Source organism: Lactuca serriola, chromosome 5 (assembly GCF_051521515.1).
Source record: "Lactuca serriola cultivar US96UC23 chromosome 5, Lser_US96UC23_V15, whole genome shotgun sequence".
Lineage (NCBI taxonomy): Eukaryota > Viridiplantae > Streptophyta > Magnoliopsida > Asterales > Asteraceae > Lactuca > Lactuca serriola.
In genome coordinates, this window is record NC_136412.1 from 337210007 (window position 1) to 337223284 (window position 13278).

Consider the following 13278-nt stretch of genomic DNA (forward strand, 5'->3'; position numbering starts at 1 on the left):
AAATATAGATATAAAAAAAACTCAACGACTAAATATGTACGAATCAAAAAATAAATTAGCTTTTTGAAATCATTATTGCAATTTTAAACGATTAACATTATCCTATTAAGTTTTTTAAAACTTAAACAAAAAAAATTTAGCAAAAATATTGCCAACCAAAAAAATAAAAATAAAAATGTAGGTCACTGTACAACATTGAATTCGTACAGTATGTACTACACATTACAAAGTTAAACAAAAAATATTTAGCAAAAATATTGCCAACCAAAAAAATAAAAATAAAAATGTAGGTCACTGTACAACATTGAATTCGCACAGTATGTACTATGCATTACAAAGTTAATATATTTAAAAAATATTACTGTTATTTTTTTTTAATCAGTAAATCTAATATACTCCTAACCTAACAACACTTGTTTCAAGTATGTCTACGGCGTGACTTGAACCCTCAACCTCAAGGAGGAAGGGCACCACCTGATATCGCTGGGCTACAACGACTTCTTTTTATTTTATGGTTTTTAATTTTCAAATTTCAATATCTTAAATAAATAACCGTTCAGAAGACCTTTAACCTAATCGGCCGGATCGAAACAAGCTTGTTAATCTCAGCCGTCTATTATATCAACAATCGGATCTAACCAGTTGCCCTTCCTCTATATAACAACTCGTTTCCTCTTTCCCAGACTCAGCTTTCAATTAGGGTTTACGTTTTATCAAACATCTGATTATTTCTCCGCCGTTGGAGTCTACAAGGTAATCGTCTTCGTATTCTTTTTAAATTAAACTTTATCAAATATGTTTCATGGCCCTATCTCTCCTTCTCAATGCGAATGAAATGCATCTATTTCCAATTTTTATGTTTTCCTGCGAATTCACTAAGGCTTCGCTAATCTGGTCGGCATGAATTTTATTAGTTTCTGTCTGACTCGTTCCCTTGAAGCAAAATTAAGCGTGCTGTTTTTAGATTTTTATAATCTTCAATCGATTTTCATTGGAGAACACTTAAGCAGCTATATATGTTCATTAAGTTAAACATATGAAGCATTCCAAATCAATCATTAGTAACCACTTACTATACTTTTCGGGATTTTCTTTTTTATTGTAATTTGGGGAAAATGTGACTGTGATGAGCCAATACAGACCTGTAATGACTTGCGAAAATGATCGCAACTTATGAACATCTAAGGGACTGAGTCTCGATTCCCTCATTTTATTTATATAAATTATATACTGTGAATGAGGATTTGCTACAATTTAGTATTGGCAAATTTTATTCGGGTATTCTCCATCCTCGTCACCAACCCGGGTCAACCTGAGTATTCCCCAGTCAAAACGGGTGCGGTTATCGGGTTCCCCATTGGATATGGGCTTTTTGCCATCTCTAGTAATGAAAACCCTATCAAATGAAATATAATTTGCTTTAGAAGATAGTAACTTCTAACTTGGAAACTTCTAACTTCTATCAAATGAAAACCCTATCCAAGATAGTAACTTCTAACTTGGAAACCGCCCTATCTTCTTTAAGTTAATATTAAAATAATAATAATACCTTGTTTTTAGTGAAGTGTCATTAAATGAATATATAATAATAAATATGAAATTATAGTCTAAAATGAAGTATAAGTACTTAAACTACATATTGGAAAGATATCGTGTTGATCCCATTTCAACGAATGATTAATGATATTTTAAATAATTTTACAGATTATGTTTGTTAAACTTTCCGGTTATTCACATAATAGGTGAAAAGACCATAACCGGTATTGTAGCTTGCTTGGAACCGATAACCATGCATATAAAGTGGTGCCTGGTTCCGGTTGCTCAACCTAGCTAGAACTAAAAAAAATAAGTTTTTATTTTGGGTTAAGTAAGTTGTTTGGCTAAAAAAAACTTTTACCATATTTTTTATGTTCATTGATAGCAATTATCGTTAATGTTTATGAGAAACTCTAACATGGTATGAAGTCGGGTTTCCAGATGTTTCTCTCATTGTGATTGAAAGACCTCATCTAGAATCCATAACAACTCTTAAATGATAATAAAGTAAGGAAAAATGATACCTTAAGTTAAATGCTAATTATAAAAATGGATGAGTTTAAAGAAATTATATAAACAAATTAATCTTGAAAACCAAATCTTAGCTCACAAAAAGATTATTGTTTGGCCCAACATAAAAGCTAAATAAAGAGTATAAAGAAAAGTAATTGTGTAGTTTGAGACTAAAATATGTTAAATGTTTATAGATAATTACAGTCATTTGCTTATTTTAGCGACCGAATTCAAACTAATATTTTTAGGATTTTTTTTTTATTTTAAATTTTAAAAAGTGTATTTGTAAAAAAATTAAAAAAATTATGTTATGTTTTCCTTCTTTCACTTATATTTAGAATCGACAAATTGCAATAATTAATACGTTTTGCAACATAGCATAAACTGTTATAGTGAGATTAATGATATCCAAATCAAAAATTGATTGATTTCTATAATTTGGTATAGTTCTCAAAGTATATTGCATTAATAAGAAAAATATGACTTTTGAGAAGAAGGATTAAAACCAAATCTCATGCTAATGAAGATCTGGTGAAATTGAAAAAGAACACAAATAAAAGCTAGTTTTTTGTAGATCTTGTTTCCAAATCTGATGAAATTAAATAAATACAAAAGGTTAATCTTTACAAATCTTTGTTTCTACCCGGTTCACTGTGAAATCCCAAATCATGTAACTGGCATTCCGTTGACCAAAGTTCCAAAATTTAGAACTACTAAAATAAATTAAAAACAACCAAAATAGTTTGGAAAACCAATAGAAAATGTGAGATAAACTATATCAAGTCAAGAGATGAGTATAGCAAAGTTAGGTCATAGTTTTTATGAGACATTTCGTAAAAAACTTGGAATGCATGTTTTGTAAGCCTATAAAAAGAACAATAACATATCTTTTTATATTAACCTGGGAAGAAAATACCAAATTTAAGGTTCTCGAATCTAGAAAACAGCTAAAAAGAAAACAAATCAATGACCATAACTGAAATAGCCTGACTATCGCATCTGATTTCAACTGTTCATAACCCTGTCAAAGCTAATTAAAAAACAAAAAGTCCATTAGTATTAACATTCAAAGATACTAAACTGAAAGGGTAAATTTAGCACAACCAGGTATTCAGTTATAAATAAGATATAGAAGAAAAAAAATACTGAAGATAAGGAAAGAAGTACTTATGTATTACCTTTTCGAGTAGAGAGGGTAATAGGGGTGGTTGTGGATGGTCAAGGCCGATTGTGATCCAATAATAACCTGTAAATGCAAGTCGGGAAGAAATAAGCAACTACTTGTCAAGTCCTAGGAATCACTGATTTCTCATCTATCATAAACTTAGGAAATCAAAACAGAATCCAAATAAAAAGTTGTCATTGTATTGTTCTGATCATTAAGGATTTTCTGGAAAAATGAGTTAAAGCCATGCTTAGATGCAAACTTGCGTCATGATCGTGGGAAAAATATCAGAAGTTGAAAATTTATCTTCTAAGGTACTTAACGAGGTGTTTGAAATTTCTCATCTATCATAAACTTAGGAAATCAAAATAGAATCCAAATGAAATGAAATAAGAGGATGTTAGTCACCAAATCAACAAAAATGTTTCAGGTTTCATGATCAAGAGAGAGAGAGAGAGAGAGAGAGAGAGAGAGAAAAACGTTGGTGTTGAATGTTGTCGATGCATGTATGTTGATGCGTCGATTTTTGAACATCCTGAACAAAAAATCAATAAAAAACATAATAGATGAGAAAAAGATAGAGAATTATATATAAAACCTTATACTGTAACTGATTTGGTTGAGCTTTCCTTGGGTCCCAAGATGAAAAAGGCACACCATTTTGCTTAATTTTTATTACCTTGAATGTGGTGGTTATGGAGGACTGACTCGAAGGCTGCAATTGACAAATAACCACATTACAACATTTTAATAAATAAATCCAAGCCTTATGAGATTTTTCATATTATAATTTATTTATAATGGTTACCTTAATCATGCTTTTGCACATACCACCACAAAATCAAGTCAAGGCATCCTGCTCAAACAATATTCATGTTATTTTTTTTGTCATATTAATGATTATTAAAAAAACAATCAACATCAAGAAACCACCTGTAACCTCGCATGTCTTTCAACTTGAGCCTTAACCCAATTATGCCACAAAAGTTGTGTCCGTGCAAAAAAAAGAATTCATAAATTTATGTAGTCACTTCATAAAAACTGTTAAAAAGAGGTTTTATTCCTACTTTAGTTTAGGGGTTTTGTGCATATGCATAATGGAATTGACACAATGTGGTGATATATTTTACCTCAAAAACATAAATAAAAAAAACTTTTGAACCAGAATCAATGTTTTTAATATCTTGTAATGATTATTAAACACAAATTACACGATATAACTTACTTTTGCTACTGTAAGACCAATTAGGCATGGATGTGGTGATCTTGTAGCAAAGAGCCCCTTTTTTCACCTTTCAATATTGGTACTCTTACCTGCAACATTTGATGTGGATGCAGATTTTAAAAAAATAATAAAGATTGAGAGAATTAGAACAAGAGATACACATTACACACCTTTGCTTTCAACTTTGACATAAATGGATGTTTCGCTGCCACCATAAACCAAATTACACAAAATCTGTTGAGAAAGAAGAATGTGAGAATTAAGAAAATCATCCAATTTCCATATGATCATGAACCATATATACATCGCATCTGATTCATGAAATTGACATCAAAAATTGAGTATAGTTCTAATAGACTACCCAAACACACCTGGTTATAATAATTCACAGAATCGGGATTGACTAACATCATCCAAAAGCATAGAAATAAGCTGAACAAAGTCCTGTATGAAACATTCAACAAATCCATCAATGGAAAAAATAGAGTAAGAGCATAATGAAACTCTTGAATAACCCACCTCAATCCGGTTTATAGTGTGAGATGTCTGGTGGCGATGGTGGAGCCACTTTAGGGTTAGGATTTCCACTGAATGGACTGCGATGGTGGCAGCGAGATAGAGTTAGGGTTTCTCATCTCGACATAAGGTAGAAGCAGACAACGGATGTCAGTGAAGGTAACGGCAGGAGGGTGGTGGTAACGGAGGCTGCCAAAGATTGAAGAGCATAAGGAGGGAGACGGGTGAGATCTGGGAGAAACGACGGTTGATGAACGATATTAGGGTTTTCCAGCATCTATACATAGTAGAAGAACTTAAGAACGTAAGTTAAGATGATAAATGGCGTACACGCTTGGATTCTAAGCTTAATATGATTGTACATGGTGTTATAAGAGTTATACCTCTTAATTTTCAAGAAATAGGCAATATGTTTAATAATATAGTAAAGATAAATACTAGAGGCGGTGTGAATTACTTCTATACCTAAGAAATCTCTCATTTTTTCTGGATCAATCATCTCAATTTCTTTCTTCATTGAGACTTTGAAATCTTTCACCCTATTCTCATCATCTCCAGGGCAGAGCAAGTAATCTACATGGATGTTTATAAAAAAAATTCTACGACCTGTGTGTTTTTTAATGAACAATGTATGCTTTGATTTACTCTTTTCAAATCATTTGTTGATGAAATAAGCTCCAATTCGGTTGAACCAAGCTTTGGGAGCTTGTTTCAATCCATACAAGTACCATATGAAGCTTATTCACCTTATGTTCACTATCTTTCTTTCACCATGTAGCCTTGGGGTTGCTGGACATAAACATCTTGTAGATTTCCATGTAGATAGGCAGATTTTACATCCATTTGGTAGAGCAATCATCAAACCCATCTCCATGGATCATAAACACTTGTTTAAGTGTTAAACTACCCCTCAAACACCTCCAAGAGCTTCCATGAACTTCCTTGAGTGCATAGACACTTATTTTCCTTCATGATATGCACCAAAGCATACAAAAATATGTCACACTTGAGTTTACGTCCCAAGAAGGTTCTTGGACCGTAAAAACCCATTCTTAAACCATAAACACCCCCGAAGGGTGTTAAAGTGCCCTTAACACTTTGTATGGCTTGGAATTGGACCTAGAACTTAGTATGCTTAACCTACAATCACCAAAACACATGATTTATGGACTACCATGAGTTTACTGCCGTAAACTCATATGTTTAAGGTAGTAAACTCCCTAAGAACATCTTCTTAGACCGTAAACACCTTTCCAAGGTGTTTAAGTGCCCTAAACACCTTCCTATGCTCATAAAAGTGACTAGAACCTTACATGCATGAGTTAGAACCACCAAACAACAAAAGAAATGACCAAACATGAGTTTACGACCGTAAACTCATGTGTTTACGGCCGTAAACTCCTCAAGGAGTGTCAATGGACCGTAAACTCCTCAAATGGTCCATTTTGAGGCATTAAACCCTTCATAAGCCCTAGAATTGAACCTAGCCTAATTGCACAAGTGTTATAAGACCTGAATGCATCAAAGAACACACCAACCATGAGTTTTCGGCCGTAAAATCATGTGGATATGGTCTTAGGGCCGTAAAATCTATAAAGAGTTTACTCTTGAAGGGTAAACTCCCTAACTAGGCCATACACACCCTTAGATGTTACCCGGGACACTCCTAGCACTTGACCAAAGTGTTTTCCGCATTTTAGGATGCGTATACGTGTTTAATTAGTATTATATTTACTAATTGTATGTAAACATATGTCAGCATATGTTAATAGGTCACTAAGTGTGTTCAAGTCTTTACTTGACACCGAGCACCCAACCGGCACTTTCGTTCGATCCGCTTACAACAGGTGAGTTCATACCCCTGAATTAACCTTTTAAATGTTTTTACATGCTTTTATGGGGGGATACAAGTTAAAACATGCTAGTTATCATATCAATCATATGTGATTGATAACCCGCATGCACAAAGATTTATTACACTGTCAGCTGTTTTACCAAGTATGGTACTATAAATGTTTTTCCAAAACATCTTTACTTGACTCTCGCGTTGTATGTTTTACTTCAAAACCAGTTACAACAGTATTTGAAACAAAGGTTTTTCTTTACTTATATTGTTTTATCAAAGTTATAATCAAAACTTGTTTATGAAAGATTTTCAAGTCTTCAAACTTATTTTACCAAAGAATACCAAGTCATGATCAAAGTTTTCTTCCATGCTTTTATACTTCTACTTCGTTAGATACTACTACTTTGTTATGCCTCTACTTCATTAAATGCTCTTACTTAGTTAAATGCTTCTACTTTGTTAAACGCTTCTACTTCGTTAAACGCTTCTACTTCGTGAAACGCTTCTACTTTTTTAAACGCTTCTACTTCGTTAAACGCTACTACTTCGTTAATGCTACTACTTTGTTAAATGCTTCTACGTCGTTAAATGTATGCTTGTACTTGTATAGTTATATAAATAATGTTTAAAGGACTTGGGAAGGCTAGTTCGCCCTATTTTCTTTTCCTCGTTTGGATGTGGTATGGTGGGATCAGATATCCGTCCGATGGTCGTTTAATCGTTAATTATATATTATGTATACATGTATAGACATAAAAGTTTACATCTGTCAATACATGTTCCTTGGGTAGCAAGGACACTCTCCTACTCATCACTCATAGATCAGAGACACTAGTAACTAATATAGGAATAGTTAGGAGACTCTATTTTTCTCTCTATCTCTCACCCTATCTCTCTCTACCTCTCTCTCTCTCTCTCTTACTTTAGAATGTGACACACTATTTCTCTCTAAGACGCTTCATAGCGCCAATGCCGTGTAACCAGTGTCTCCGGGAAGGAGAGCGAACATCATGTGTATAGATCTATACGGGACTGACACTCCCACACCCTGACTACTAGCTACAGTCCGCGCTGGTAAGGCCCATGGGTGACATGAAGCCACTACTACTACTGCCACTACCTCTACGCGTGACCTGGAGGGTCATCGGATACTCTATTGTCGATCAGCATGGTTACATACGAGTTCACATTCACCCTTTGTTTTAGACCTTGCTAGTTGTATCTGTAGAGTCGTCCGTAGAGTCCAATCAGCTTCTGACGCGTGTAGCATCCGTAGAGTCGTCCAAAGATGACGCGTGCCTCGCCTCGCATCCGACACGTGCCCTCCCCCTCGCCTGCTAAGCTGCCGCGTGGCTTCTCCTCTTCCCTCCGGATCCGAGCCTTGCAGCTATATATAGAGGGTGCGAACCCTCCCGGTTTTGGTTGGAAAATTCACACTTTTTACACCTTTTTCACATTTTTCACTCCCATAAACTTCTTTACGACCCCCGAAGTCCCGGGAACCTACCAAACACCTGAAAAACATCCTGAAGTGCCCGAAGACCCCGATAAATTTATCTTTTCGGTTTGAAGCTCAACCCTCGCAAGACCCGATTTCAATAAAGCTCCCGGTTTTCATCGAAGAAACTTACTTATTAGAACGAAGTGCTGCCCAAATTACTATTTTAACCTCCAGTTAATTCACGGTGAGTTCAATATATAGGAACAATTGTATGTTATGTGTTATATGTGCTATGTGCTTTTCCGTGTTATTTTCTCGTGCTATTATGGTAGCAAAGCTATACCTTTGACCATGTGATCAGTGAAATGACTAGTATCACAATGGTATTGGTATGTAACCTCTGGCAGTGTAGAGCATGTCTCGTAAGAGAATGACTTCTACCACTATGGCATTGGCAGAAGGTTAGATAGGGCTAAAAGCCTGTAAAATCTACCAAAATGTTAATCAGAAATTGTATGTCTTCTGTGCCATTAGGGTTGAAGCTTTATTGATGTATATCAAGTTGAAATTGTTGTATCTCATTGATTGTATATCTTTGAATCAAATCATTGATTGATATGGAAAGTTTGTCACGTGACTCACATATGTCTTTGTTGTTCCTTGTTCCTCTTTGCTTCTGCCATATTGATGTATATATATGGCATAACGTTATATTGTATCTATTATTGAACTCACTGAGTGTCATCGTTTACCCTCTCAGTGTTTAAATTATTGCAGGTGATAAGCATCCATTATAGTTAAATACTATTAGAAGATGTAGAATAGATGATATTATAGCTTTTGTATTTAGTGTATAAATTAGTGGGAAATTATGTAATATATATATATATATATATATATATATATATATATATATATATATATATATATATATATATAACTTTGTAAAAACCTCGTTAATCGGTTTGTATCCAGTCTTTTGTAATAAGATCATATATCTATAAAATATGTTTATGAATATGCATGTAGCATGTTTTGGAGTAACTTGGAGTAATAATGTTAAATTATGAAATGGGTCCTTTCATTATAGTTGGCATTGGCATTTCCATTCTAATTCCCATAATTAATATAGTGATGTGGCAGTTAAATAAAAATGGAAATCATCATAAATTGACAAGTGGAAAAAATAATTCTAAAATTCCTAGAAAATGACATGTGGCGAAATCAATAAGAAAGTGACATGTGACAAAAAAACTTTCATTTATTATGTAGGATGGAACAGATACACACACATACGTTTGGTTTATATGGTTAAGGCGCCTTAGTTGAGTTTTGTGAAATCCCGTGTTCAAAACTTTTCCTTTATATATTTTGGAATTTTATATATTTCACTTGTTAATCTAATACAATGCCAACTTTCCAAGAGACGACGTTTTAATTTTCAATAAGCAATTATGACTATTTTTTGTCTCCTCATAATACACAGCTTCACAACAAATTTCAAGAAGACAAAGCATAAATGCATGAGCAGGAAATAAAAAAACCGTCACATTGTTTCTTTATCTATTTGTAGTGCTTCAGTGATAAAATTTTCATGTTGTTCGTATTTAGGGTGCTCTTTACCCTGACCCATCATTTGACCATGTAGATGGTAATGCCCTTGGCTCCATCTGGCTCCTGATATGGTATGTCTTTCTCTACGATGTTTTGCAGTTTTGCTCCTAAGATGGAAGTGTTTATATGATTTTTCTCTTAATTTCAGGATGATCTATTAGCTATTGGATTTTTGGCCATTATGGACTACTTTTCCCCTTGCACTAGCTTTGCTATTGTTGTGCTTTTTTCCCTGTTATCGACATTTCTCATTGCTTTCGATTGGTTTCTGTTTTCGAGGTACCTTCTTGTTTGCTTCTTTAGATTGATTGTCATGCTTAAATTTTTTGTTTGTCCTCGGTTTTGCCTTAATGATGCATCTTTTGGTGTTGTTTTCAAATTTTATGCCCCCTTTACATCTACTCTAATGTGTACTGATTTTTTTAGTTATATATATATATATTTTTTGATTTTTTGTGTAGGTAAATTGAAAGAGGAGAATCAATAGGAGGGATCAATTATGAACTACTGAACTAACGATATTGTTCATGATAATTTTGCCAATTCACTTAGTTTATATATTTGCATTGTGGGTCTGATAACATTAATGGTAAAAACCAAAAGTTTGACATTAATGGTGATTATAGGTATCATAGATGAATTTTTTTTTTGATGTAAAAGTTGGATAGATGTAGAAAGAAAAAGTGGGATTACTTGCTTATTGTTTTAAATTGTCATATTTTATTCCATCCATTTTAAAAGTAAAAAATAGGGCATGGTTTTCAATTTTCCCCGGCCCCAAAATGGCTTAGACCGGCCCTGACTTACATCTATTGTTTCTCCAAAAAATCGAAGAATACGCTTGTGAAACCATATTGTCAAACATTTCCGACTTTCCATAATATAGTTGTAACATTCTAAATTTTCAACCAAATTTTTATTTTTAGAATAAGAGTTATCAACCAAAAACCATTTCCCAAAGTATGATAAAACATTCATTTGTTTAAAACATATCACATCATGTTTAAAAAGTTGAGTAATAACAAATCATAGTCATCATGTAAAAGCATTTCAACAAAATTCTCTAAAAATAAATCCCATGGATGCATTAAAGTTAGTCGACACTCTTCCCCTTGTTACTAGAACTACCCGGAAGGCATTTAAATTTAATGAGTTAGCACAAAGATTAGTGAGTTCCCCAAGATATCACATATTCCACCATACATGTGTGGATTCTATAGTCCAACCATAGTCTTACATCCACATATTATTGCTATAGTCCAAGTATAGTATTGACTATTATAGTCCAACTATAGTCATTCATGTAATTATTATAGTCAACCTACAATCTTTCATATAACTGATGTAGTCCATCTATAGTCTTTCATACATATTATGATACAGTCCAACTATAACCTAATTGGTCAAACATCTATCATCTAACTGAAGGCATACAATGTCACACATATTATATTGAGAAAAACTCACCAACCACAATCAAGGGCCACTAACAAAGAAAGCACCAACCACAATCAAGGAACTAATCGATGAATTTTCTAAACATCGAGAATACCATAACCCTCGACATGATGCAACTAGGGGAACGACAAACGCAGCTTCGGAGCACATGTCTGCGGTCTTAGAAATATTACATAACATGGATAGGAGGATGACTAGAATGGATCAAACAATTCATGCTATATGAGTGGGGTGTGAAAACTGTAATGGGCTGCATTTAACTAGAGACTGTGATCTTGATGAGAATGGAAAAGGTTCAACCTTGCTACTCAAGCTGTGATCGTTATGATGAAGACTGGAGAAATCCCAAAAAAGAAGTGGTTACCATATGATGAGTACAAGAAAGGCAAGGAAGAGAAGTATGAGCAAAAAGTAAAAGGCTTTTACCAAAGAGAGGAACCAACTCCCAAAAGAAACCCGATTTCGAGACAATGATTGCTCATTTTGTTGCCCCATTGGAAAAGAGACACGAAGATATTGAAGCAATACTTAGAAATCAATAAGTTGCAATCAAGAATATTAAGCAACAAATTGGGCAACTATCCAAATAATTTAATGAAAGATTACTGGACACACTTCCAGGAAACACCGAACAAAACCCGAAATGAGCTCATATCCAATCCATTACAACTAGAAGTGGGAAAATTGTTACTCATATGACTCCTATTAACAGAAATAACTTGAATGATGAGCAGGAAGGCCAAGAAGCAATTAAAGAAAAGGAATTTAAACAGTCACCATGAGATGGTTATGACACCACGATGTGGCAAGCACCTGAAAAGAAAGTGTTGAACCCGTTAAGCCATTCCGCCCACTGCTCCCCTTCCCCAGTAGAGCAAGACAAGATAAGAATGTTGATGACTACCAAATGTTCGTAGATCACATCAAATCCCTTGAAATCAATATTTTGTTCCTTGAAGCCTTAACTTAAATACCAAAGTATGCAAATTTCCTTAAAGATCTCCTAACAAACTGGAAGAATATGGGAGAAATATCTAAGGTAGTACTCAATGAAACTTGCTCAGGTGCGATGTTGAATATGCTACCGAAGAATATAGGTGATACGGGAAGCTTAACACTTCCATGCCAATTCGGGAATCTATCCACAAGCCACGCTCGATCCGATTCGGGAGCAAGTGTCAACTTAATGCCATATTCATTCTTCAAGAAGCTTAACCTCTCGGAACCAAGACCAATCCGCATGACCATACACTTTGGTAACAAAACAGTGACCTTTCCAGGAGGAATTTGTGAAGAATTATTAGTTAAAGTTGACAAATTAGTTTTTCTCGCATATTTCATTATGTTAGACATGGAGGAAGACGAACAAGTCCCAATTATTATTGGAAGGCCCTTTTTGAGCACCACCCGATCGTTAATTGATATAAGAGAATCCAAACTCACTATTCGAGTTGGAGAAGAAGCGGTCACCTTTTGAGTTAATAGAGTGATCCAACACTCAAGGATAAGTGATAATATGGCTTTCTCGGTAGATGTGTTTGATGAAATTTTAGAGAAAGATCTTGGAGGATGGAAGGAAAAGGAAACTGAGGGGTACGTGGTTCTACAAAAAGGATATTTTGATGTTGAACATAAGATACAAGAGCTAGAGAAGCTACTGGAAGAAAGAAAGTATAACGAGTTGAAAAAGGCAAGTGAAGAATCACCACAACGTGGTAGTGACACCACGACATATCTTTGATCCTACACATATCTTTTGAACACTTATCTTTTCTTAAATCAATCAGGGACTATAATGATGCCTTACGAATCCTTTACACTCAATCCTTCCTCGATTACGCTAATACCGCTTCAGACATTTGGTCGGACCTTCAAGAACGATTCGGAAAGGAGAGTGCTCATCGTGCCTACGAAATTAAGCGAACACTGGCAGATACACACCAGAATGGGGCGTCCGTGATACT

The 13278-nt window shown here is 34.4% G+C and overlaps 1 long non-coding RNA gene and 1 other non-coding gene across 2 annotated transcripts; both read left to right on the plus strand.

Moving 5' to 3' along the window:
• The first annotated feature begins 626 nt into the window (after positions 1 to 626).
• LOC145055314 (uncharacterized) lies at positions 627 to 10621 on the plus strand. Its single transcript, XR_013685137.1, has 4 exons — positions 627 to 753; positions 9854 to 9927; positions 10005 to 10135; positions 10318 to 10621. It is a non-coding gene; the product is annotated as an uncharacterized LOC145055314 (long non-coding RNA).
• LOC145055831 (small nucleolar RNA SNORD25) lies at positions 1117 to 1199 on the plus strand. Its single transcript, XR_013685381.1, has one exon. It is a non-coding gene; the product is annotated as a small nucleolar RNA SNORD25 (small nucleolar RNA).
• Positions 10622 to 13278: the final 2657 nt, after the last annotated feature.